This window comes from Lemur catta, chromosome 4 (genome assembly GCF_020740605.2).
Source record: "Lemur catta isolate mLemCat1 chromosome 4, mLemCat1.pri, whole genome shotgun sequence".
NCBI classification, from domain to species: Eukaryota; Metazoa; Chordata; class Mammalia; order Primates; family Lemuridae; genus Lemur; species Lemur catta.
The window spans coordinates 74094060-74118062 of record NC_059131.1 but is presented as its reverse complement, the minus strand read 5'-3'; the positions used below and the strand labels follow the sequence as shown (position 1 = coordinate 74118062).

Genomic DNA, 24003 nt, shown 5'->3' with positions numbered 1-24003 from the left:
AGCTATTTTTTCCTTAAAGTGTGTTATTTAAGATATAATGGGAATATTCCTTTTTTAAATGAATTAATAAGTAAATGTTTTAAATTTCTCAGTTTTATTTTCTTCATATTGTTAGTATCAATGGATATAATCCAGATTAACAAAAGCTCTTTGGGTTCCTTGATAATTTTTAAGAGTATAAATGGGTCCTGAGACCAAAATGGTTGAGAATTGCTGTTCTCATAAAAAACCAAATTCTTAACTGTAAAAGAAAAATACACCAGATTCTTTTACCCTCCCCACACTACTAAGTGACTATTTCTGAAGTCGCAGCTGGAGATGCCTGGGCTGGAGGTGACACTGGGGAATGACACTAGTTAACCACCAACCAAAGCCTATTGCCATCTGCTTGAACCAACCATGGCCCTTCCTGAAAATGAAGTAATAGAACAGATGCGTCTAGAAAAACCAAGATGTCTTGGGGGGGCAGGGAGGAGGTTCATATGGAGAAGCATCATCCTACACAAGTAGGAATTTGCCAGTTCCTCTTAGCCTTCTGTATTAAGATTTTATAAATTCCTCCCCTATTCATTTGGTGTTAAACATGTATGGACTCAAGGTCTTTAATACTGGATGCTAGAATTTGGAATTGTTTTCCCTCTGGCCTGTCCCCCAACTCATAGCCATGCCACAGAGAAGCTTTTGCAGTTTTCATGTCAGCCAGGGAAAGGGACAATTCCTAGAATCCTGGCTCTCCTATTCCTGAACTCTCATCTCGGGATACATAGTGGGCACCAGTCACTCAGGTTTCCCTGGGGTTCCTTTAAAAAGTGGGTTTGGAAATGACTTCCTAGCCACTCTGAATTGTAAAGGTAATGGAAAATTGCAAACAGAGAATGCATATTCCAGTTCCTTTCTCTGAGCATACTGAAAATTTACACTGGCTCCCTTGGTGGGGGTATGAGGAGAAGCTTACCAGAGTAGAAATAGGATTTTGTGGTATGTGAAAGTATAACTCAATAAAGGTGTTAATAAAAAATGTGGGTGTGTAGTGGCTTAAAAAGTACCCAGACTGCGATGGTTAATTTTATGTATTAACTTGACTGGGCTAAGGGATGTCCAGATAGCTGATAAAATATTATTTCCAGGTGTATCTGAGACGGTGTTTCCGGAAGAGATTAGCATTTGTATCAGTAGACTGAGTAAAGAAGATCTGCCTTCACCACTGTGGGCAGGCATCATCCAATCTGTAGATGGCCTGAACAGAACAAAAAGGCAGAGGAAGAGCAGATTCTCATTCTCTCCTCTTGAGCTGAGACATCCATCTTCTCCTGCCGTTGGACATTGGAGCTCCTGGTTCTAAGGCCTTTGGACTCAGAATAAATTACCACCAGCTTTCCTGGTTCTCCAGCTTGCAGATGGCAGATGGTATGACTTCTCAGCCTCTATAGTCACATGAGCCAATTCTGACGATAAATCAATAAGTCTCTCTCTCTCTCTTTTGATATACATATATATCTCCTACTGGTTCTGTTTCTCTGAAGAACTCTGACAATTACCCTCACACATGTTGCCGTTCACTTCATTCTGGCTTTGTTGTGGACTCTGGTAAATCACTTAACTTCTGGGCTTTAATTTTTTAATATATAATCAGTGTTGTTTTGAATGACTGCCATGTTCCCAGACAGCTCTACTAGCCCATTATTCTATGGAAGCTAGACCTGAATCTGTGCAGAGTCCTGTAGGGATGGCACATTTATATCTGGATCTATGTCCTGTAACAAAAGTAGCAAAGTGTGGAAGGAAAGATGTAGAAAATGTTGCTCTAAGAAGGAAAAAAATGAGGAGAAATAAGGAGATAAAAAAAAAAAAAGAAATGAGTAAGTTGATTTTTGCGTGGTGTATAATAGTTAAATAATTGCTAATCTAGTTGGTTGAAAATACAGTTACTGCTTTCTCTCCCATAGTGGAAGGACGGGACCTATTTTTATGTCTCTTAAGGAGAATGCTGATTAAAATAGTTACTATTTTCTTTTTTCATACAAGGTATGTTGCTCAGAATGCAAAAGTGGGACCATCTTTTATAGTAAAGTAATGTTGTGGTAGGTTGGTACTTTGAAAATTGGCCCTATCACTCTTCCAATATTGAGCTCACATAGCATGGAAAAATGTATCCCTCTCAGATAAGACCTATTAATAATAAAGCACAAATAGACTGTAAGTATCAAAAAGAAACAAACTCCCGATGTCTTACTACTAAATGTCTCAGGGTTGTTATCAGGAAGTTCTACATCAAGTGGGAAGTTGGAAACTCACCGTGCACGTGCTCTATTTGAAATCTCTTCCTAGTAACAATTTAGCTGCAAAGGAGGAGCATTGAGTCTTCAGACCACAAGGGAAACACTTGGAGTGTCTAAAGAAAATGCATATTTGTGGGCCATATTCCAAGACAGTTGCCCAAGTAGGCCAGTGTGAAGTCTGGAGACCCTAATTTTTAAGAGCTCCGTAAACAATTTCAGTGAGTGACCAGGCTTGGGAGCACTGATCTAATCAAGGCCCTGAATTACTGGATATCATCAGTACTCAGATGCCACTGACTGTAAGATCCTGTGTTAATTTAGAAACAGCTTTTTTGGGTGTGTGCCCAATATGATCTGCAGGAAAGGAACAGCTTTTGAAGGGACAGGGTAGGTAGAGAAACACTACATCAATTGTACTAAAACTTCTTTGCTAAGTGAAAACAGTAATCACATAGCCTTGCAATTGCATACCCTTTTCTTTCTCAGGACCACATTCAAAGCTTTAGCCTAAGTCCTTTTTGTTCCCAGAGTCTAAAGACTGCCCTGATTCCCTGGCAATAATGCACAGCATTGTGGAAGCAAGCTGCCCTTAGTAACCTGAGTGCATGATCTTGATCACTTGAAAGCTCTCAGAACTGAGTGATTCCAAAGCACACAAAAGAATATTAGCATTTTATCTGCATTTTCTATTTAGTCAAAGTCAGTTCATCCATCCCCTCTCCCTTTAATTGGATCACTCATTACTGGATGTTTAAAAGCTCTTCTTCAAAGTTGACTGGAGGCTTTTTACAGAGTAATCCAATGCATTTGGATACCATTGCAAAGTATAGACTGGTTACCATGGTTACAATAACCTCTCCTAGCTTTGGACATCTGAGAGGGCTGATAATTCCCCTCCCTTTACATTGCTTTGCTTTGCAAACCCAAAGACACTGTTTCAGTGCTGCACTGTGGTTGTAAGGCTTTTATTTTTGAAAATTTCATTTTTTCATTCTTAATGAAAATTAATAATCTAAATTCAAGTTAAAATTCAGCCACATACGGGTTCCTCCAAAGTAATTTACCTGACTGAGATGACAATGGGATAAACAGATGCCTTGCCTGCATGAATGGGTTTGCATATGGGCAGACAATGGCAACTATGTTACAATGTTTTCTTCTTTCTGGTGGCTGGCATATTTCTTTTGCAATCAAATATAACAGCCAAACGTGGATCCAAGTGATACCTTAGTTCATAGTAAGAGTCAAGGTAAAGAATGTCTTAAAAGAAGATACTACTCCCAACCTTCTATTGAAACCATTCTTTTAAAAGTCACTGATTATTCAATTCATTCATTCATAGACGTTTTTCAAGTGCTTACTGCCTGCCAGATATTGCATGAGGTGCTGGAGATCCATAGAATAATAATAATAATATAGGAAACACTTATATACTGCCTGGTATATGCAAGCAGTGTTTTTCAAACTATGCATAGCAACCTATTAGTGTGTCACAATAATCAATTTAGTGCTTCACAGCCATCATTTAAAAGAATAGAAGAGAACTGGATAGGAAATAGTAGCATGCTTGCCTCCTATTAAGGGTAAAGGATTCTTTTGTAAAACTTTCATTTTATACACACATACACTCACACATCTATGTGCTCACATGTATGTGGTCACAATATATTAACATGTTTTTCCTATTGTCAACACATTTTTAAAACCAATGATCTAGAACATTATTACAGAAATTGTGAATATAAATATTTTCACATTTTCAACTTCTCAAACCAATATGCATCTCACGTTATGAGAAAATAAAATTATAGGTCAATATTTCTCAAAAACACAGAAAAATCTTTTCAAATATTAATAATAGCAAATTGAATCCAGCAACATATAAAAAGAACAATGCGTCATGACCAGGTGGAGTTTATTCTAGGAATGAAAGGTGGGCTTTAATATTTGAAAAGAAATCAATATAATTCATCACATTAAAAAATAAAAGAATATATGATCATTGAAATAGATGCAGAAAAGGCATTTAATAAACTTCAATGCCCATTTGTGATAAAATTTCTCAGCAAAGTAGACATAGAAGAAAATTTCCATAATCTGATAAAGGACATCTACAAAGAAACAAACAAAAATAAACAACAAAAGTCTTATAGCTAATACCATATTTATTGGGTGAACAAGGCAAACATATACACTATCACTATTTCTATTCAACATTGTACTGATGGTCTTAGTTTAGAGAGAAAGAAATAAAACTATCTTTACTCACAGATGAAATGATTTGGCATAGAGAAAATCCAAAGGATTATATTAATATATATTAAGTCATTAATCCTCACACCAACCCTTTAGATAGATAGATGTTTTATGAGTATTTTCATTTCTTTAAATGTTTGGAAGACTTCACTAGGGAAGTTTGTTGCTAGAATTTTCTTTGTGAGAAAGTATTTAATTATAGATCCAATTTCTTTAACAGATATAAGGTTATTCCAAGTTTTATATTTTCTCTTATGTAAGTTTTAGTATATTGTGTTTGGGGGAAATTTTTCCATTTCATCCAAATTTTCAAATTTGTTTCCATAAATTTATCTATAATATCTTATCATCTTTTGTAATATCTGTGGAATCCATATGAAGATCTCCTCACTCTTGATATTTGTGTTTTCTCTCTTTTTTCTTGTCCAGTCTTGCTAAAATTTATAATTCATTAATACTTTTCAAAAATCCAACTTTTGATCTTATTGATTTTTTCTGTTGCATGCCTACTTTCTATTTTTATCTTTATTTCCTTCCACCTCATCTTTTTATTTATTTGCTGTCCTTTTTTATTTTTTTTATTTTTTTATTTTATTTTTTTTTTTTTTTGAGACAGAGTGTCACTTTGTTGCCCGGGCTAGAATGAGTGCCGTGGCATCAGCCTAGCTCACAGCAACCTCAGACTCCTGGGCTTAAGCGATCCTACTGCCTCAGCCTCCCTAGTAGCTGGGACTACAGGCATGAGCCACCATGCCCGGCTAATTTTTTTGTATATATATTTTTTAGTTGGCCAGATAATTTCTTTCTATTTTTAGTAGAGACGGGGTCTCACTCTTGCTCAGGCTGGTCTCGAACTCCTGACCTCGAGCGATCCACCCGCCTCGGCCTCCCAGAGCTAGGATTACAGGCGTGAGCCACCGCGCCCGGCCTGCTGTCCTTTTTTAGATAGAAGCTTAGATGATTTGTTCTCAACCTTCCTCTTTTTTAATATTTGCATTTAAGGCTATAAATTTCCCTCTGAGTAATAGTTTGGTTGTACCTCATAACTTTTAATATATAAGGTCACAACTCCCTGCTTGTTCTGCTTAATTTGGACAGCTTTTTCTATCAGTGCCCAGTTAGTGTTTTTTTTCTTTTTTTCTTTTTTTTGTCTTGAGGCGTTCTGAAGTAGGCAGCGTGCTTTTGCAAACATCAGAACAATATTCACATAGTTCCACAAATCATTTTTCCTTATAATATACCTAAGAAAACATCTTTTGGGCATTGATTCTTGAATGGTTTTGATCAGGAAAATATGTTTTGATTGTTCCCATCTACTGTACAGTTTATAAGAAACAGCGTCTCAAACTCTTTTTAAAATATGAACTATTAAGTGTTATTTGTTCTTAACCTGCCTGTATTTGGTCAAAGGAGGAAATGACAATGATCCTCTTTTGTCTTAATAAATAAAACTCAAAGTATTTAAACTTTCCAGAAAATGGAAATGCTAAGTATTATAACCAGGGCAACAATTAAGACAAACAATCAGCATTAAAGATTTTGTACATATAAAAATTTACTTTCACAGTAGCAATATCTGAACATTTGCAAGAACACCTTTATGATGCAAACCAGAATCTGTTTTCCCAGAAGTGTGGAGGAAAACATGATGTTTTCTTCTTTTCTTCCTGAGATATTTTTCACCTGTGGTTAGAAGGGCCTGCAGTCTCACGGCTAAGCATGGAATTCCATTAGCACTGAGAGAGAAGGGCAGGCCCAGGAGACTTACACTTGCAATATGAAAATGGGGCAGAATAAGATAATTGGCAAATGGAATATGAGGCTGGTAATGTTTTGCTTCTATAATTCTGAGTCATTTTATCATGTATGGAAGTCCCCTTAAAGATTAATTTTACCTCCTGACACAGACATTACTTGACTCATGGCACACAGCGGGATGAAAACTGGCCTAGTTAATTGCAGTACTGGCTTTCAGGAGGGAGTCAGAAATGGTCTTCGTTGTTGAAAATCAGAAAATTTGCTTCAGAAGCCTTTACATTTTGTATGGCCCTTGACTCAGCAATTGTATATCTAAGGATTATTCTAAGGACATAACTATATTTATGTGTGAATATTTAACTATAAGCCTCCATCATAATGGTGCTTATAATTCTATAAAAACTGCAAGAAGCCTAAGTGTTCTCAAATAGCTAATATAAGTTTATTATATTAGAATATGATAGAGCAAGAAAATGATGCTGCTGATGAATATTTCATGATACAGAAAAACATTCATGCTATATTTTAAGTTAAAATATTATATATGAGATAATCAGTTTTTATCTTTTTAAAAAGAGCATATGGTATTGTTAACTGAAATAACAAGATTCATAATTTGGAAAGGAGAGCTTCATTTCTCATAAAGGGTTGCAGCCTGTGGGTGCCCATTCTGACAGGCTGGAAAGCCAAGCCCTGGCCAGAAGCCAGGAACACATGCTTCAAGACAGGGACAATGGAAACAGGAATTTATACTGAGCGGGATGGCCAAATATACCTATTACCAAGCTATGGGAAGAATCATGAATATTTATGAAAATAGAAACACATGCCTGAGCGATTGAGCTTTCTGCCCTTTCATGGGGTCCCAGTTCAGAAATGGCCATCCTCTATGTCAAAAAGGTGAAGCAAGGACATGAAAACCCTCTCTGCACATGCTCCATAGACTGGTTAAACCCACTTTGTGGTTGGTGGTCTCCTATCAGGAAAGAATGCTGGTCTGGATCAGGAGATTGGTTTCTGTTTAGTCCTTAGGAGAAAAGCCCAATGGCCCTTAGCAAGGGAGGGGGTATAATGATGTGTGTCTCACCTTCCAACCCATCATGGCTGGAAACTCAGTTTTAAGTTTTCTCTCGGATCCCCTTGGCCAAGAGGGGGTCCATTCAGTCAGTGGGGGGCTTTGGACTTTCTTTTAGTTCACACTATATTATATATTTAATGCATTGACAAAAGACCAGAAGGATAAATACCAAATATTGACAGTGGTTATCTCTTGGAGTGGGGATTATAAGTGATTTTATTTTCTTTTAGCTTATCTACAGTTTAAAAGAACTTAAAAAAATCCATGCCTTATAACTGTAATAATGAAAAACAGAAGCTATTGCTTTGTAAATTGCTTTAAAAACAATTGAGAGATGAATGAGCATGGACCCTTCCTGTGAAAATTTCCAGATATCTGACTTTGGAGCAGCTTGTTTTTCTTTTCTCCCTGCATCCTCTGGAGGTAAATCTTGCTTCCCCAAGCCTTCCCTGAACTGGGAACCGACTGAGGTCTGGCAACAGTCACAGCAGTAACCATGATAGAGAGCCCTGACCAGGGGACATTTTTCATGGTGATGGCCACCCGGCATTTTTTGACCAGCCCTCTCAGGCTTAGGGGAAATTCCCACCTTGCAAATCTGTTTGACAAATGAACAGGTCAAAATTCCAGGCTCCTTTGTGAGTGAGAAGCAGGGTCAGTAGCAATCAGTTGCTCTGTGCACAACCTCACAGGAGTGACATGAGGCCACAGGCTCTGCAGGACACGTCTGTATCACTGGTGTGGGTGAGTGCAGAGGTGTCTGGATTGGAAGAAGCAGTGGTTGCAAGCACAAATGTTGGACACAAGTGACATCGGCTTCACTTCCAAGCTCTAAACCTTGCCTGAGAACTGCTCCTGTGGCCCGCTGTAACTCAAAATGTAGAGCAGAAGGAATTCTGGCAAATGTCGTTCTACTGAGTAGATGGAGCCTTGCAGGGGATTTGCTGGTCACAGGCCAGAGCCACAGAGGGCAGGAGGGAAGGGTTTGGGAGGGAAGTTATGGTGTTAGATTAGGTAGTGTTCTGAGCAAGTGGGAAAAGAACCCCCGGGGATGAAAGACTGGTGACAAAGGAGGCTTAGACTCTGACAGTGACTGATATAAACACATATGTGAGATAGGGTCGGTCTTGGTGGTCTCTAAGTAGAAAGTTCAAGTGTTTTGTCTTGAGAACTTAATTTGTGTTATAGGGTGTGGGGCAAGGACTTCCTGCTGCATTGAGGGAGGTGGCAGTGAACTGGCAAGGGGTGGGCAAGGAGTGGGGCACTTCTCTGAGAGCTGGTGGAGGTCTCAGAGTGTTCTCGCCAGGAAGAGCACCATGTCATTTAGGGGCAAGATTCACCACCTCACCCTTTATGACATAGAAAAATTAGAGGTATCCTAAAAGGCCAAGAAAGGGTATCTGTTTAGAATACTTCAGTTGTCCCATAAAATGGCACTGTGTGTAGCCATTACAAGTGATACCATGAGAGAACATTTTAAAATAAAAGAATAAGGATCCCAGGAATAAGAAGGTGGTGGTGGCAGCACAGTTTTTCAGTCTCTCAAAATATCCACTTAAAAGCAGACAGAGCAACTAGATAGTAAAACCAAAACCCCATGAATGATATTTACAACAAAGGTAGGTGATACAGTATTGCCACAAACCTCAAAATACCAGTGGGCAGGGACAAACCACAGACTTGTCCATAGCAGCATCTGTACAGGAAGAAAAAGACAGAAGCAAACGGTAGCATCTGAAAGACTGGAGACCAGGAGAAACCCAAAATGAATTTGAGAACAACAGCGGAACTTGGGAAGGATCTTGCCTAATCCAATAGCAGGTGGGAGGCAGGAGCCTGTGGTCAGGACTGAGGGGCTGGGCAGTCTAGGCCTCAGGAACCCGCACTGCTCACTAGTGCTCTCTTCTAGGAAGCAGCCTGTCAGGAGAAACTGTTAGAAGTGAAGTCAAAATTGAGCAGGACAGGCAAGACAAGGATGAAGGAAAGAGACAACCCAGAACCAAGTGGGGAGGGTAACAACACTGCATTATACTGTAGCTATAGCACAGTTAACAATACTATATTATGCACTTGAAATTTGTCAAGAGGGTAGACCTTTTAAGTGTTCTCACCACCCTCCCAGCCTCAAAAAAGGTAACTATGTAAAGTTATAGAAGTATTAACTAGTTTGATTAATGACGATCTTTCACAATATGTACATATATCAAAACATCAAGTTGTACATCTTAAATATATACAATTTCTATTTGTTAATTATACATCAGTAAAGCTACAAATGTAGTGAATCTATATATTTTGTTGTTAAAAACACAAGATCCTGAATAGTGTTTATCTCTCTCAAAAAGCAATAGATTGTGAACATTTTCTCTTGTTTTTGTGGAACACACACACACGTACATCATAGAACAGATGCAGAAAACAGCAGGAAGCAAGCTGCCTGTTTTTGAACATGCACAAAAATGACAGAAAGAGAGTGAATTGTGTATTTAGAAAGGATTTCCTGAATCCTTTCGTTACTCCAAGAGTTCAGAAAAACTAATTCCACACCACATAAAAAGGAGCTACGGGAAAGGATCAAGATCAAATCCCACACAAAGTTATTTTAAGGAAAAAAAAAAAAAGAAAGAAAACAAGGAGCAGAGTAATATCCCTGCAGGCGAGAAAAGCATGCTGTGGATGTGCCCACAGAATAGAATAGAAGTATATTCTATTATTTCAGAACAAGATAAAAAGCATTAAGAAAATGATATAACACATAAAGGAAAAATAAATCAGAATTTGAAAAACTCAGAAATAAGATGATAGAATATAGGAAAGAATTAGGAATAAAAGGAAAAGAGCAAATATAGAAATGAAGAGTAAATCAGAAGAAATACAAGAGTGAATAAACAGAAAAATATAAGTTAGAAAAGAAAATTCAAAAAGATAAAAAATAAAAAGGATTTGAGAGAAAGTGACAAATATTAAAGATAAACAAAACAGTGATGTTAATGAGTCCCTGAAGAAGAAACCAAAGCAAGGAAACAGAACATATACTAAAAACTGTAATTCAAGACAACTTTCCTGAAATAAAGAAAAACTTGGAACTAAAAATGAAAGAGCACATCATGTACACCATAATCATACTGGTATGATAAACACTGAGATAAATTCTTGTAAATTTGTTGGACTTCATGGAAAAGAAAAACATTTTTGAGCATCTAGAAAAGAAAAAGAACCTATGACTTTTAAGGTAAATAAAATTAGATTATCATCAGACTTTTTGACACCAATTATTATGCTAGAAGAAAATGAAGGAAGATATGTGTAGTCTTGACAATTTCTTGAAAATTTAATATCCCTTTTAAAGTCTCTTTCAATTTATAGGTTCTTCCTTCACCCTTTCATTTCTTTATAATTTATCTGTTGAGGAACCTGGTCTCTGGCCAGAAGAGTTTCTCATAGTCTGGATTTTGATGATTACACATTCGTGGTGCAGTTCACCATGCTCCCTGTCCTTTGTATTTCTTGCCAATTGGCAGCTTCATCCAGAGACTGGATTAGAATCAGGTTCAATTCCTCTGGCAAGATTCTAGGCTGTGTTTGGCCAGGCAGGCGTGAGATTTCCATGTGTCTCTCTTATGTGATCTTGTCAACCATTGATGCTTAATGACTACCATTCTTTGTGAGTTGCAAAATATGATATTCCAGATCCAAAATTTCTTTTTTACTTATTGGTTGTAATACTTTTAGAAAAAGACACTATTTTTCATCCACTATTTGGTTACCTGGGGGTCTGGATTATAAGGGAAAGGCAGGAAAAGTGCTTTATTCTTTCCTTCTACTTACTAGTTTCCAATATAATGCATTGGTTCCCCATCATCCTCTAAAGGTTAGAAAGTCTTTTTTAAAAACATCATTATGAGCTCATAGATTGAAACATATTTTATGGTTTCAATTTATTCCACTTAACAGTATTGAAGCTTGCACTGTCTCATCTTTGATCAGTTGATGTCTCCCCACACTGGCTCCTGAGTCCTTTGGACATGACCCTGCTAGTCTTTGGGAGCTTCCTTACTGTCTGGTATTAGAAGATGTTCTAGGTTCATCCTATAAATTTTCTATCCCAGAGGTGGAGTCCTTTATCCAAGAAGCTATGGTTTCTTTTCGTAAGAAATGGTAATTTAAGACCACTATTTGGGCTCCAGAGTTGCTCATTGTTACTGGGCTCCTCATTGTCTTTTTGCCTGTTCAGCCAAGCTAAGAAAAAACATACAGAATATACACACATATATATTTCATAAATTCATACTGATAACTTCCAATTTTAATGTAAGACTAGAGCTTTTAATACTTAAGCTGTATCTATTACATCTGAATTTCCTTTCTTCCATATTGAGAATCATGGTTGTGCCCCTGAACTAGGAACACATATTTGGGTGAAAAAACTATGAAGAAACACAAAGATGTGATTACCTTAAAAGTCAGGATAGTGATAAATTATGAGAAGTAGGGAGGTTGTGATTAGGATGGAGCACAGAGAGAGCTGCCAAAGTTCTTCTTAATGTGGGTGTTATTTGCCTTACAATAACTAATTAGGCTACATGTTTTAATTGTGTGGCTTCCCTCGTTATCTGCAGAGGATGCCTTCCAGACCCCCAGTGGATGCCTGAAAGTACGGATAGTACCCACCCATATACTGTGTTCTCACGATCCACTAACCAAGATGGCCACCAAGTGACTAATGAGTGGGTAGTGTATGCTGGACAAAGGGACGATTCAAGTCCTGGGGGCGACAGAGCAGGATGGATGGTGCAAGATTTAAAACTTATGAATTGTTTGTTTCTGGAATTTTCCATTTAATATTTTTGGACCATGGTTGACTGTGGGTAACTGAAACTGTGGAAAGTGAAATGGTGGATGTGGGGGAACTACTGTTATCTATTTCATAATTAAATATTAAAAAACAATACAGTGGTCAAAGGGTACAAAATTTCAGTTAAGCCAGATGAATAAGTTCTGGAGATCTAATGTACAGCATGGTGACTATAGTTAATGCTGTATTATGTACTTGAAATTTGCTTAGAGGATAGATCTTCAGTGTTCTTACCACCAAAAAAAAAAAAGGTAACTATGTGAAGTGATGAGTGATGGAAATGTTAACTAACTTGATTGTGTTGATCATTTGGCAATGTATTAATATATAAATATCAAAACATCAAGTTGTACACCTAAAATATGTACAATTTCTATTTGCCAATTATACTTCAATAAAGCTGAAAAATACAATGACTCTGTATATTTTATTATTAAAAATGCAAGACCCTGAACAGTGTTTATCTGTTTAAAAAAATAGATTGTGAACATCTCCTATGTATGTGGAAAAACACACATTACAAAACAGTACATGCATAGTATGATGACATTTGTATTAGAAATTACAGGGTGATTTGAAAGGAACTGAACTTTCATAATTATGTCACTCAGAGACTAGATTATACATGAACATGAGATTTCCTGTGGGACTATCTAAAGATCTCCTGTTGTACCTCCTCTTGCAGAAATGAAGCTGCACATTGAGGAAGCCATTTCAACCATTGGCAGACAGATGCCACAGAGAGTCTGAGATTTACCATCGTGTGACACAAGAGGCACAGAGTGAACAACTGTGAGTACAGAAACAGCTATGACAGTTTGTTTATAAATTGCTTTTGACTGTGTATTTAGATGTAGCCTATTTGACTGAGTAATACATTTTAATTTAATTTTTTTTTTTTTATTATTATTATTTTTTGAGACAGAGTGTCACTTTGTTGCGCTGGCTAGAGTGAGTGCCATGGCATCAGCCTAGCTCAGAGCAACCTCAAACTCCTGGGCTTAAGCGATCCTACTGCCTCAGCCTCCTGAGTGGCTGGGACTACAGGCATGTGCCACCATGCCCGGCTAATTTTTCTATATATATTTTAGTTGGCCAGCTAATTTGTTTCTATTTTTAGTAGAGACAGGGTCTTGCTCTTGCTCAGGCTGGTCTCGAACTCCTGAACTTGAGCGATCCACCCGCCTCGGCCTCCCAGAGTGCTAGGATTATAGGCGTGAGCCACCGCGCCCAGCCACATTTTAATTTTGATTCTATTTTTAGTTTGAGACAAAGTCTTACTCTGTCATTCAGGCTGAAATGCAGTGTTGCAATCATAGCTCACTGTAAGCTCAAACTCCTGGGCTTGAACAATCCTTCCATCTTAGCTTCCCAAGTAGCTAGGACTACAGGTGTGAGTCATCATGCCTGGCTAATTTTTAATTTTTTAATTTATTATGGAGATGGGGTTCTCACAGTGTTGCCCAGGCTAACTCAAACTCTTGGTCTCAAGCTATCCTCCCACCTCAGCCTCCCAAAGTGCTGGTATTACAGGCATGAGCCATCATGCCTGACATTTTTAAAAGTGTTTAGTTCTTTTTGGATTACCTTGTCTGTGGGCGTAAAATATAATAGGAAGATAATCAACAGAATGCTAACCATGGTTACATATAAGTGGTGGGATTAAGGTTTTGCTTTAATTATTTTCTTTTTACTTAGCTGAATTTCTAAAATTTTCATCATGACATTTAAAGAAAAAAACCAAAAGACATAAAAGAAACAAGAAAATAATGGTGCTAAATTTCTATATTTTAAATGTTGATGTGTTTTGTTGTTCTGGTGAATTTTTCCCAGTTTTGTTTGTTTCTTTTTTAATGATGTACCTATATCCCCCACCTTGGATGATCTCTGGAGCCCCCAAAGTTTGAGCTTCTTTATTCTAATGTGTCAGCATTAAGGACGAGGTTCAGGAAAAGATGAAAAAAATGTGGATATTTCCCCACGTAGACATCAGAGTTCAATCAGAGAAGCACAACCACTAGAAGTGATACAGAATGTGGGATTTATTATAGGGACTTAGCCTTATGCAGTGTGGGAGGGGGCTAAACAGCTAATACATGCACAGAATCGATTCTGCATCTGGCATGAGCCTGCGGTTAGTCGGGAAGGCAGCGAGGAAAGAAAGAGGGGTGTGAGATGAGGGCGAACTGGAATCAACTGGAACCTGCAAGGAGGGACTCAGACCTGCATCATCCTATCCCACTTCCACACCTCCGACTTCGGTGATGTGATGATGCCTGTGACCAGCCAGAGAAGCTGGGCACCCTTTGCCACAGAGGTAAACATGTACCTGGCCCAGGAGGCAGAGAATCCCAAGGAGAAATTGAGCTGGAGCTGGAAGAGTTGGGGATCGGGCTGCTGCCTCCCACCAAGGTGGGCCCACAGATCTGCAGCACAGTTCATGACCTGCGAGGGGGCCTGACTCCCCACCGACCTTCCTGTTATAAACCTGTCACTGCTTCACTTCAAGCCTCACACAAGTGCCTCCCGTGGCCAGATGGGCAAGGGAATTCTAGCTGCACAGCTTAACGAAGTTGCCCTAGGACAAGCCACCACAGCCCCTGTTTCCTACTGACCCGTTGGAGGATTGTGGACAAAAGTAACCCGTGCTCTGTGGCTCCCCAAACCTCCCCACTACAAATAGCACTAGCCCTTTCTTGCTTTGCATGTATGGAGTAAAAATGAGAAAGGCCAGACTTGTAAAATTATGGGATGAATGTTAGTATTAATTTTGTGTCATCATTTTAAATTGTTTTATGTTCATTGATTGTTTTCTGAAATAGGCCTTCCTGTGAATATGCTGCTTCATGTTAAGCCAACTATTGGAATACATAAAATATTAAGATCCAACAGACTGAAGCACATGTATATGAGCCAAGAATAGACCGTAAGGGTATGTCAATATTCCTAAAGAGCAAATGACTACCTTGAGACTCCCCTCTCCTTGCTGTGGGAAGCAATGATAATGTTTTTCTTAACTATGTACTAAAATAATAACTTACAACTGCCTCCTCTCCCAAGTTGCAAATATATGGCAAGCAGATTCTCTTTCATAATAATTATCCCCACTCAACCTCAATCACGTGTTGATACCTATTATCATGTGTTGAATGCCTATAGTATGTCAGGCCCTGGGCCAAAATTTGGAGATTCTTTAGAGGTTTTTTCCTATAATTTTTAAATTTTCCAGTTTTTTTTTCTGTTAGTGATTTCTAATTTTATCCCACTGTGGTCAGAAAGTATACTTTATATAGTATCTCTCTTTTAATCTATTGAAACTTAATCTGTGGCTTAAAATACAGTCTATCCTGGAAAATGTCCCAGGAGCATGTGAGAATGTGTGTTCTGTTGCTGTTGGGTAGAGTGTTCTGTATAGTTCTATTAGATCTAGTAGGTTTATGGTGTTGTTCAAGTCCTCTTGGGCCTCACTCAGACTTAATCAACCGTTCAACAAGATCTGCAAGTATTAGAATTTGTATGCATGTTAAATTTTGAGAAGCAGTGTTTTGTACAGTACTGCCCTACTCCACAAAATAGGGTTGGGAGGTTTCTTGCCGGGTCAGCGGCCGGGGCGGCTGGGAGGTGTAGCGCTGGGCCCCATCTCCCATTCCTGGTTTGTTGGACCTCTCTGTGGAGATGTCAGCCCCGGGGCTGGAGTTTCAGCAGCCTCGTGAGGGTGCAGCTGGAGGCTTGGAGGAATGAGATGATGCCTGGGGAGCAGATGGGGAGTCGTGGTGGCGGCCTGCAGTTCTGGGACGGGGGTTGAAACTGCCTATATTAAAATAGTGTAAAACCATAAAAGATAAATAGTAATAAAAGTATGATTTCCATAAAAGTATGGATATAGCCAGAAGTTAACCAGCCATTGTTCCCTCAATTGCTTACTGCTGTAACTGCTCACTGCTTAAGTGGTACGTATATCTGACAGGGGCAACATTTGTGACTTCCCCAACAACTTCTACAGGTAGCCTTGCTATTGGAAAGCCTAACACCATCTTTGAGATATTCTTCAGACTCTGCATTCTTGGGGACCCACTGATGTCAACCAGACCTGTGGACATGCGTGGGAATGGACCCAGCAAGCCTTGAGACCCCATACCCAGGAAATGTCCCAACTGAGAAGAGGATTTCTGCTTCCCAACCCTGTGAGTTCATCCCCAGCCAATCAGCAGACCCAGTTTCCTAACTCCTTGTTTGCCAAACCACCTTTAAAAACCTTAGTCCCCAAATTCTCCAGGGAATGGGTTTGAGAAATTACTCTCATCTCCTTGCCTGGCTCCTTGAGAAATAAAAGTCTTTCTGCACTGAAAAAAAAAAAATGGGGTTGGGAGATCAGACATTCTTCTATTCAAAGTTGAGGCTGATTTTTTCTAGACGTGGTGGGAAGATGACCTAATTCATAATCATTAATTTAGGCTTCCAGAACAGGATCTAGTTTCCCTGTGTGCTTGGAATAGCATATTTATTACATAAAGTTATGTTGAAGTTATGTATTTGAAAGTTCCAGTGGACGTATCAGCAACACAGTGACTGAATCTTCCTTTAGAGAGATGTCTCTGATCTTTTTCTTACCCTTTAATCTGATGGATTATCTAAAAGCTTGCAAATGGAACAGACTGCTATAGAAACATATGGTCAAATAAAATAAAGCATAACTCTATAAATTATTTAACTCAGCTTCCCTCAAATCCAATCTCAAATTTCTGAGAGTGTTTGCATTTTAAAAGAGGAGCTTGGAAATCAGTTGAATCAGTGGTAGATAGATTATCTACTGGAGCAGATATTTCTTGAGAACATGAATAGACATTCCTTTTGTCCTTATATTTCCTCCATTAGCTCCATTCTCCATGTTTTATGAGCACCACAGCAATAGGATCAGCAGCTGGCATCTCTCTTCTCAAAGTATACAGTGGCAGCCTAGGAGTAGAAGGGCATTCAGTTTGCTCCTACAAGTTACCAAATGAAATGCTTTTCATATTTTACTAAAATCAATCATGCTCATTTTGACACAAGGAGAACTTTTTTTTTTTTTTTTTTGGAGACAGAGTCTTGCTCTGTCACCCTAGCAAGAGTGCAGTGGCGTCATCATAGCTCACTACAACCTCAGACTGCTGGCCTCAAGCAATCCTCCTGCCTCAGCCTCCCCAGTAGCTAGGACTACAGGCATGCACTACCATGCCCAGCTAATTTTTCTATTTTTGGTAGAGACAAGGTCTTGCTTTTGCTCAGGTTGGTCTAGAACTCCCGACCTCAAGCAATCCTCCTGCCTCAGCCTCCCAGAGTGCTAGGATTACAGGCGTGAGCCACTGTCCCTGGCCCAAGGGGCGCATTTCTAACAAATACTTTCATAATTCTCCTTGCTATGACTCCACCTCACCTTTCCAACCTCAACTCCCGGCTCAGCACTCCCCTTCTCCCTCCAGAGCACCAGCCCAACCGAACCCTACACGCTCCTAACTCCAAGGCTTGCTCCTGCTTCTCTCCACCTGAAATGTTTTCTCTCCACATCTCTTCTTGCCCAGGCCCTACCCGTTCGTTGTGTCAAATGTCAACACAATGTCTTTCCTAATGCATGTCAGCTAGAAACTCTACCTATTGGGACAATTACCACCATCTTGACATAATATTTTTCTTAGACCTTCCCTGCCCTATTAGACTGTAAATTTCTTGAGAGCAGGATCCTTGTCAAATTCATCTATGTATCCTCCACGAATGCCTAATGCAATACCTGCCACTCCAGACCTCAATAGCTAGTTCCATCTATCCTTCCTTCATGGCAAATGATATTGAACATTCTCGTGTGCTTGTCATCTGTACTAGCTTTCGTTGCAATGTCTTTTGTCTTCTGCCCATTTTCTAATTGGATTTTGTGTTTATTGTTGTGTTTTGAGAGTTCTTTATATATTCTAGGTATTTGTTCTTTGTCTGATATGTGGTTTACAAATATTTTCTTCTGATCTGTTAACTTTCCTTTTCATTGTCTTTACAAAGTGTTTAGCAGAACAAAAGCCTTTAATTTTGATGAAATCCAATATATCAATTTTTAATTTTAGGGCTTATGCTTTCAGATTCAAGTATAAGAGCTCTTTGCCTAGCCCTAGCTCTTGAATATTTTCTCAGATTTCTTTTTCTTAAATGTTTCATATGTTTATATTTTACATTTAAATCCATGATCCATTGTGAGTTAACTTTTGCATAAGGCATGAGACTTAGATTAAGGGTCACTTTTTTGCCAATGGATATCCAATTGCTCCAGCACCCTTTGTTGAAGTGGCTATCTTTCCTCCATAGAATTGCTTTCATACCTTTGTCAAAAAATAGTTGGGCATTTGTACTTGTGTGGGTCTCTTTCTGGATTCTCCATTCTTCCATTGATCTCTCTATCTCTCTGTCAGTGCCAAACATTCTTGATTACTGTAGCTAAATAAGAAATCTGCAAATTAGGTAGATGCATACTCTCACTTCATTCTTCTTTGTCAAAATTATTTTAGCTATTCTAGTTTCTTTATGTTGCCGTAGAAATTTTAGTATAAACTTGTCTCCACAAAAATTCTATCTGGAACTTTGATAGGAATTGTGTTAAACCTGTGTATCAATTTGGGGAGGACTGACATCTTTACTATGTTGAGTCTTTTAAACCATGAACATGATGTGTCTTTCCACTTATTTAGGACTTATTGATGTGTCTTTCCACTTATTTAGGACTTATTTTATTTCTTTCATCAGCACTTTGTACTTTTCAGCATACAGATCCTGTATATGTTTTATCAGATTTACACCTAAGTATTTTATTTTTCAAGAAATTGTAAATGGTTTTGTATTTTTTACCTCTGGTGTCCACTTGTTCATTGCTAGTATATAGAAATACTTTTTTTTTTTTTTTTGGTATATTTACCTTGAATTGTGTCACCCTTCTGAACTTGCTTATTAGCTCTATGAGGTTTTTTTTAATTCTCCTTTGAGATCTTCTGTACAGACAACCATGTCACCTGAAAACAGGGACAGTTTTATTTCTTTCCAATCTGTGTGTATATCTTTTATTTCTTATTCTTGCCTTATTATACTGGCTATACGTTGTAATACTAGGTTGAATAAGAGTGAAACAGACATCCTTGACTTGTTCTTGGTCTTAGAGGGAAATCATGACACTTTTCACCATTAAGTATAATGTTAGCTGTGAGTTTTTTGTCGGTGCTTTTTAACAAGTTGAGGAAGTTATCCACTATTCCTATTTTTCTGAAAGGGGGTGTTTTTTGTCATGAATGGGTGTTGAATTTTGTCAAATATTTTAATGCATTGATTGATACATCATGTGGTTTTTCTTCTTGAGCCTGTATGTGTGGTAGGTTACAGTGAATAATTTTCAAATGTTGAACCAGCCTTGCATGCCTAGAATAAAGTGGGCTTTTCCTTTTATCCTTTTTCTTTTTTTTGTCAGAAACCTGTTGGCATTTCCGGGTTGCTGGCTTCTCACGTACTTAGTCACAAACCCAGGGAACTCACCACCATGTTCCTCTTTGTGTCCCAATGTCCTAGTTGGTCTGCCTTCTTCTCTGTACCATTCAGGGACCAGTCTTTCCCAGTGATTAGTAATTTTTCTTGTACCAAAGACCCCTAAAGACTGGGTCTCTTTATGAATAGTGTAACTAATATAATCATCTATGTAAAATAGACAACTTCAAATATTGGCCATTGTGATTTTGGTTTGTGGATTCCAAATGTCCAAAGGAAATAATAGTCTGAATACTTCAGAGTTGGTGTGAAAGAAAAATAAATCCTTATTTTTCCATTTGTGGACACATTACAGTTTTTAAAGATTCATAAGACAGCCCAGAGTCTTTTCATACAGATGCTTAATATTATGTCATGGACTTAGGACTTGGATCTGTGCTTTCTGATCAAGATGGTGGTGGTCAGATATTATAGCTGGGTAATTATAATTGCAAGAATCCTGTAGTCTTCACACAGTAAGGAACTGAGTCAGTCCATGAAATGATCTGCAGACTTTCCAAATAGGAAATTACTAACATGAGAAGGAGAGGAATAAATGTGCTGTCATAGTCCAGTTTTATTTCCTGTGAACTGATCGCTTCCTCTGTAGTGGGTAATATGTGTGCCTCAATGAGTTCCCGGAGGCATGCTCCTAGGATGTCATGATAGGTAGTAAAAATACAGAGTCCCAAGGAAAAGCATCACTAAATGGCATTAAAGTATGGCCCTGGGGTGAAAAAATGATCTGTGACATCTGATTAATAGGGACATAGAGCACTGTGAGAATTATTCACGGTGGGTCATAAAATGAAAAGGCCAGGATGCCCACAGAGCAGAGCAGCCCACAAAGCTTGGGTGTGGTTTGCATACTGCTAATCTAAATGACAGATTCTGGTCATAAAAGCCTCCTTGAAACTTCCCACCCACCAGGGCTGCTTAGGCGAGTGCATGGATGGTATTTAAGTGGTCGGAGGACAGCATGCAGATCACATGGATGACTGCAGCTGAGATGGAGCTGGGCTGTAGCCTGGATCACCCAAGACCTTTCACTTGGCTTCAGGGGAGTGGTCTGTTATTTGTCTATTTTTGGCATAAGACTTACCTTTGTAAGTGATTTTCCAGAACCAGTATAAAAGTAACTTTGCATATGCTGAGGCTCTCTGAGGAAATGGTGAGAGGAAATCCCAGGATCATGCTGGCTGGAGACAGAAGGCAGAAGGGGTCCAACCTGGGCTGAGAATGAGCCATTGAGTGAACAAGAGAAATTGCCTAGTTCTGCTTGCACTGAGATTCTTACCTATAGGCAGGGGTTCTCAAACTCAGAGTATAGCAGAAGTAAAGCTTATTTACAATGTAGATTCCTGGGCACTGCACCCAGCAACACTGATTTAGAGTGTGCGATGGGGCCCAAGAACCTGCATTTCTTGTGCACACCCCAGGTGTTTCAGAAACAAGTGGTCTGGGGACTACATTAAAAGAAAACTTCCCCCAAGAGTGTGTGGTTGTTGGTAGTAAGGATTCGTGAAAAGAACTGTACAAAGAACCATGTGCCTGAAAGCCCTGAAATGGTATAAAAAATTGGGCATCTGGAGATCCCTGTCCATTTTTCAGAGGTGGGGATTTACAGCTTTCCTCATATATCCAGAGGTATACGTGCTCCTCCACAAGTGACAAACCATGATGGCATGTGCCTGTATGAAGCTAATGATCAGATCTCAGTGTCCACAGGGATGTTTAGCTTCTCTCTCCTTTCAGCCTCAAATTACTCCCTGAAATCCATCCAGGATGTTTTTGGTACTGAGAAGGTTCTGGGTCTCTGTGACTCTATCTTCATTACTGGAAAAGTGACTCAAAGGGGACATCCTACTGAGGTTGCAGCTTGTCTCTGCAAACAAAGACAGCAGTGCAGTTATTAGCAAGCCAGCCACGCCAATGGCTTCCAAAGATACAAGAAGATGAAGCTCTCCTGGGTGCTGGTTTTCCTCAGTCAGTGCCTGGGAAATGACTCTGGAGGTTCTCTAGGCCTTTGGCTTCAGTTTCAGAGCCCCCTCCATGCCTTTTTGAGCTCTCAGAACCTTCCTCTCCTGCCCCTCTAGCTGTGCAAAGCTGTGAATAATGGCCCACGTTATGCAGGGCATCTCCATTGACCATGCTAACCCCACCCTGACCTTAGCCATTTTTTCAGTTCCTACATGTCTTCTCAAGCATTTATTATTGTTAATTGACATGAGTTATTCTTTCAAACTCTTCGTTTAAATAAAATACCCCAAAGAGTCGCAGGTTTTAATTATTATTATTTTACCTTTATGCAAATGAATATGAGGGAAGTGCCCATAACTCTATTCTGACCTAGCAAAGAAGATGCACAAGTACCCACACCTTCCAGAAAACAGATTTCAAATGGAACATTACCAAGAGCAACACATTTTTAAAGCAAAGCTGATCAGAATTACAACTTTCATGGAAGCTACAGCTTATTTCCACAAGCCATAGAAACAATCTCTGAAGTTCAGATCCATTGTAAAACTCTTGTGTCAGAAATAACAGGGACAAGTATTGTTAAATGATGTAGAAGAACATTTCATAGTGTTTTCATTTAGTTTTATTTGTTTCAGTTAGGGAAAGAGGGATTTATTTTGTCCTCAACCAGCTGAGATCTCTCTCACCAGCAACTGGAAGTGCCTATGATATCAAGGCCTGCGTTTCAATTACTTAGCCCTGAGAGAAATAAAGCAGGCCTGCCTTATTAAAGTACTAAAATATTTAAAAAATTAAAATATGGGGAAGGAAAAACTGGAAAGAGAATTTAACAAATCAAATATGGGATGTGTGATGTTCTGCATTGAAATTACCCTTTCTAGCTCTAGGCTTCTTCCCACCCTCCCCGAAGTGACTTAGCTGATTCTGTCCACAGAAAGGACACGCTGCCCATCATGTGCCCTCACCCATCCTCCCTCCTGGTTCAGAGGCATGAGAAGACTTCTCCCTCCTCTGGGCTTGTGACTCTGTCCCCTTCTGTTCCTACATTTGGTTCCTCAATTTCCTTTCACCTTCCCGTCTGCGCGGGCTCCCCTGCCCTGTTCCCTACACACTCAGAGGCATAGTTTGATCTAAGCCTTTCCTGTGCCAGGCCCTCACCTTCTGCCCTGGGAAGGCCAGTCTGCATTTGCCTCCTTGGCTGTCGCCCTGCCTGCCTCCCCACCCCAGCCCTTGCTGAAACTGCTCCCCATGACACCCCAAATGTCAAAGGCTTCCCGCCATCCCTCACCCACCTTGGGTGCTGTTGAACCCCGCTCCTCCTTGGACCTTCCCCTCCTGCAGGGTTCTCTCCCTGACAAACCCTTCCCAGACCCCTTCTCGGCTTCTCTTCCTCCCCCGCCCTTGAGCACTGATATTCCCCAGGGTCGCATCTGTCACTGGTCTCATGTTTCATCACTCATTCATCCTCCCACAGTGATCTCACCTTCTCCAGTGACTTCAGCCACCAAGCTTGTGTTCGTGATGGTTAAATTTACACAGGCTCTTTCTTAAGCACAAGGCACCTGTTTCCGGCCACATCCTGATGCCCCCGTTTGCATCCTACACGGGCAGGGATCCCACCCCTCATCCCACTGTCTCCTTCCAAACCTGCATTCCCAGTCTCCGTCAAGGCTGCCCCCCTCTGCTTGGCACCGCAGGCCTGACCTCATGGAGGCCTCTCCATCCCCCTCCTGTCCATCAGCTTCCAGACCGTCAGCTCCAATTCCCGTCGATTCTTCCACTAAAACATCTGTCGAGTCCACCCACTCCTTTTGCATTCCTGGTAGCACCAAACAAGAGTCACCCCTTCTTTCCTGATCCGGTAGTCCTGCCTTCTCCTCCAGCGCCCTAATCAGCAGGCTAGAAGGACTCATGCCCCTGCCTGCAGCAAGGTGACCCATACCACCCACCCAGCCCAGGCACCTGCCCAGAAGAAACAGGCTGGGGCAGGCGCCAGAACCAATGCCTGTGTCACTGTCAGATCCATTCTTCTGACCTCCTGAGTCTGTCCTGGGGCATGTGGGCTGCTTCCCCCTGTTCATGGCCTTTGTTTCTCTAACACCCGCACACTTTGTGTTGTATTGGTCAGAGTTTAATGCAAGCCGCTTATGTTTTCTTGCCTTTAGTTAAACTTTTGGGCAAACAGTCCCCATGAAAACCCCTCCTTCTCCAAAGTTGTGCTTGGAAACTCTCTCTATCCTTTTTGTAAGCCATTGTTTTTTTCTATT

The 24003-nt window shown here is 39.8% G+C and overlaps 1 protein-coding gene across 1 annotated transcript in view; it reads left to right on the top strand.

Annotated features, from left to right (window-relative positions):
• NMS (neuromedin S) overlaps positions 1-24003 on the top strand; it is a 55351-nt gene that overhangs the window by 3844 nt on the left and 27504 nt on the right. Inside the window, exons 2-3 of the mRNA XM_045550638.1 lie at positions 12912-13018; positions 16230-16410. The gene's annotated coding sequence lies outside the window, so the exon portion shown is untranslated. The remainder of the gene's footprint in view (positions 1-12911; positions 13019-16229; positions 16411-24003) is intronic.